The sequence below is a fragment of the Schistocerca americana genome, chromosome X (assembly GCF_021461395.2).
Source record: "Schistocerca americana isolate TAMUIC-IGC-003095 chromosome X, iqSchAmer2.1, whole genome shotgun sequence".
Lineage (NCBI taxonomy): Eukaryota > Metazoa > Arthropoda > Insecta > Orthoptera > Acrididae > Schistocerca > Schistocerca americana.
Genome location: NC_060130.1, coordinates 879,990,218 through 879,994,574, shown reverse-complemented (window position 1 = coordinate 879,994,574; position 4,357 = coordinate 879,990,218). Strand labels below are relative to the sequence as shown.

Sequence of the window (4,357 nt, the reverse complement as noted above, 5' to 3'; positions counted from 1 at the left end):
CGCCGGAGATCATCGCCATCAGTGTCTAGTGTGTGCTGTCGTGTTTAGTGTTCAGTGTTCCCCGTCACACTCCCTCGTTCACCAGTGCCATCGTCATCTTCAGAGTTTGTGCGTCGTCTCATCAGTTAGCAGTGTGGATTATCGATGAGTGTGAACGGCTCCGTGTTTGTCTCTATGTGTCTCCTGTTTTATTGCCCACATTCTGTAACTTATGTGTCTTCTCCTGCTTTCTCTGCTTGCATATTCTATGGCTCAAGAGCAGCGTAGTGTGCTGCTGACAGCGCTCCTGAAAGAAAGGATATTGCAGAGACATGGCTTAGCCACAGCAAGGATCGCAGGAGAGCTTCTGTAAAGTTTGGAAGGTTGGAGACGAGGTACTGGCAGAAGTAAAGCTGTGAGTACCGGGCGTGAGTCGTGCTTCGGTAGCTCAGTTGGTAGAGCGCTTGCCCGCGAAAGGCAAAGGTCCCGAGTTCGAGTCTCGGTCGGGCACACAGTTTTAATCTGCCAGGAAGTTTCATATCAGTGCACACTCTGCTGCAGAGTGAAAATCTCATTCTGGAAACATCCCCCAGGCTGTGGCTAAGCCATGTCTCTGCAATATCCTTTCTTTCAGGAGTGCTAGTTCTGCAAGGATCGCAGGAGAGCTTCTGTAAAGTTTGGAAGGTTGGAGACGAGGTACTGGCAGAAGTAAAGCTGTGAGTACCGGCCGTGAGTCGTGCTTCGGTAGCGCAGTTGGTAGAGCGCTTGCCCGAGAAAGGCAAAGGTCCCGAGTTCGAGTCTCGGTCGGGCACACAGTTTTAATCTGCCAGGAAGTTTCATTTCAGCGCACACTCCACTGCAGAGTGAAAATCTCATTCTGGAAACATCCCCCAGGCTGTGGCTAAGCCATGTCTCTGCAATATCCTTTCTTTCAGGAGTGCTAGTTCTGCAAGGATCGCAGGAGAGCTTCTGTAAAGTTTGGAAGGTTGGAGACGAGGTACTGGCAGAAGTAAAGCTGTGAGTACCGGGCGTGAGTCGTGCTTCGGTAGCTCAGTTGGTAGAGCGCTTGCCCGCGAAAGGCAAAGGTCCCGAGTTCGAGTCTCGGTCGGGCACACAGTTTTAATCTGCCAGGAAGTTTCATATCAGCGCACACTCCGCTGCAGAGTGAAAATCTCATTCTGAATTATTCAGAAGTTTTCCTGTAGATTTTATTTTTGTTGAGAATAATAACCCTCCAAATTCAAAACGTAAACTGTCACCTGTAGTCATTGGTACACTTTTAGGTAAAATCCCTCTTTATTTTCTTTGGAAAGCAGTTTTTGTGTCTGTTCACTCTTATACAATGGCTAGCAACTCGCGATCGCGTAAAAGTAGTGAAATTTGGGGTTTCTTCGCCGATTTAGGTGATGGGAAAGCAAAGTGCAATTATTGTTCTAAGTGTATTTCATATAAAGGAGGAAATACATTTAATCTAGCGCGTCATGTTCGAGTGCTGCATCCAACAGTGCCATTGTCAGCCAGACGCTTAGCGCCCCCTGCTCCTGCATCTTCCGATATTTCTTGGATAAAAAACCCGCACAATCCGGAACTAACATCAGCAAATGCCAGAAGCGAACAGCAGTTGGTGCCAGAAAATAACAGTACCACTTCAGTATCAGAAAGCAGACCTCCATATCACGGAACATTACCCATGTATTTTCCGAAACCTCTTTCTAACAAAAGAAATCAGGAGACAGATTTCGCACTTCTGCAGACTGTTGTAAAGGATTATTTGCCCTTCAACATAGTGGAAAGTAAACATTTCCAAAGTTTTTTAGGCAAACTGAATGGTGCTTACAGAATGCCATCTCGGAAGACCATTTCCAATACGCTGCTACAGCAACAGTGCGCCATGATGAAATAAATTGTGAGAGCCAAAATTAATTCTGCGGAAGCGGTTGTGCTGACAATGGATGGGTGGACCTCAACTACAAATGAGAGTTATTTGTCGGTGACAGCACACTACGTTAAAGACCTGGACCTGGCGTCTTCCCTCCTAGAGTGCTTTAAATACGACGAAAGGCACACGTCAGAAAAACTCTCGGAAGAACTGCTACGTGTCACAAGGGAATGGGGCATTCAAGAAAAAGTCGTCTGTGTTGTCAGCAACAATGCTGCTAACATTGTGGCAGCTATAAGACTCACAGCCTGGAAACACATCCCCTGCTTTGCGCACACACTCAATTTAATTGTTCAGAATGGGCTTCCGCACATTCAACCCATTCTGAATGAAGTAAAAAAAAAATGTTGAATTTTTTAAAAGAAGTTCGCATGCCTGCACGAAACTGAAAAAGATGCAGGAACAGTTAAAAGAGCCAGTTCTGACACTAAAACAGGACACTGTTACAAGATAGAATTCAACCTATGATATCCTGCGAAGAATAATTGAGGTTAAGAATTCCCTAAAGACAGTTATCACTCTGAATTATCCAGATCTTCCAAATCTGACTGCAGAGGACATTGCAAGTGTAACACAAGCCTGTGACCTGTTGAAAGTTTTCAAAGACTGCACTGAGGAAATGTCTAGTGAAAATGTTGTCACTGCTTCTAAAGTTATGCTACTTAGTCGCTCGTTGAAAAAATGGTGTTGCTGGTTTGTTAATAACACTGAAATTCATGTAGAGGTGCAACAGATGGCCGAAAAGGTAGCTGAAGACCTAAAACGACGATTTAGAAATATAGAGGAAAATTCCATTTTCGCGGAAGCAACTGCATTGGATCCCCGGTTCAAATTACATGGTTTTTGTGATAAAAATTCTGCTGAGAAGGTGAAATTAAACCTGATCAGGCACTGTGAGAAATTTGTGACGAACACATCCAGTGCTACTGCAACAATCTCAGTTCCAACCACTGAATCAACTTCCAGTCTCTGGCTCGAATTTGATGAAGTGTTTTCCAGGCTGCAGAGTAATCCACACCCGAGAGCTGCTGCAATAGTGGAAGTGGACAAATATTTACAAGAGCCCCTGCTACAGAGACAAGGCAATCCACTTCAGTGGTGGTCTGAACGACTGTCAGTATACCCCTCGCTCTTTGAACTTGCAAAAATACGACTGTGTATTGTCGCAACCTCCACGCCGTGTGAAAGAGTGTTCTCGAAGGCAGGACACCTTATAACTGACAGAAGAAATCGCCTGACAGGGAAAAAAGTGGAACAAATTATGTTTTTAATCGGAAATCTCTGAAGATTCACCAAATCCGTTGATGTTTATTCATAAATATATATGTGTATTTTTTAAAAAATTTAATTAGGACAATCCTCAAATTGACATTTAGTGTAATTTTTTCAATAATGTGTACGAGATAAACATTCCTACATGAACGATTATCTTTCAAGCGTGGATTCCACGCATGCTTCACTTCCAGACTCACAAGGTAAGCATTTTATTTTCATGTTGGCTGTGCGTGCTCACACAGCCAGCCTCTTCGTTTGTATTTTAATATTCATTTGTCTGCAAGTGCTGCCAACGGTAGCTTACCCGTAGACGCGAAGTATAACTCCACAAATAGTCGCTGGTAATGATGTGAGCACTGCAGGAAGCAGCTGACGCTACCTTCCCCTCGCCCCTCATCGACTGTACCCCTCCTAACCCTATCGTTCCCCAGAAACACCGAGCGATTCGTCGAAGTCGACAGTAGAGGGAGGACTGAAGTGAAGGGACCAAGGGAGAATGAGTGACGTAGCGCCGATGTACTGGGGGAGGGAGAGGGGAAGAGAGTGAGTGAACTAGAAAAAAGTGTGGAGTGTGCTATCTGTGAAGAGTTTGAAGTACCAGTTCATTGAAATTGAGTGGTTAATTCACACTTCACTGGAGTGAAGCGTTCATTTGAACGACTCGTTCACGAGCTCCCCATCACTAGTCGATGGTGTAGAACATCGTGAATCAGTAAAACGAAGTAACAGAAACGTATTGTAGTTTCAATGCCGAAGCAACATTTTATTGCACTTGCGAACTCGAGGGTTGCATCAGTATTAAAACACACAACGGTTTCTCTCCGACACACTCTTCTCCCCCTGCTCTGTAATGCAGTTTATAATAATTTGCTGAGTACATAGTAAAATAAGTCTGAGTGTGAGGACGAAAGATCCTCTCATATATGTAATTTAAATGTTAGTGAATTGTCGTCAATGATGTAGAACACCGTGAATCAGTAAAACGAAGTAACACAAACGTATTGTAGTTTCTATTTTTTCTTTTTTTTTTACTTTATTGTTATTTTAAAACCTGTACAACTCAGGTAGGCGGGCAGCGGCACACTACGCCGCTCTTCAGCCATAGCGTTTTACAAGAGTATAAAACATGGTGAATTAAAATGAACAAAGTGACGGGCAAAAGAG

At 44.0% G+C, this 4,357-nt stretch overlaps 2 non-coding genes across 2 annotated transcripts; both read left to right on the top strand.

Annotated features, from left to right (window-relative positions):
- The first annotated feature begins 415 nt into the window (after positions 1-415).
- On the top strand, positions 416-490 carry Trnas-cga. The gene has a single exon. It is a non-coding gene; the product is annotated as a tRNA-Ser (tRNA).
- Positions 491-1,017: 527 nt separating this feature from the next.
- Trnas-cga lies at positions 1,018-1,092 on the top strand. Its single transcript has one exon. It is a non-coding gene; the product is annotated as a tRNA-Ser (tRNA).
- Positions 1,093-4,357: the final 3,265 nt, after the last annotated feature.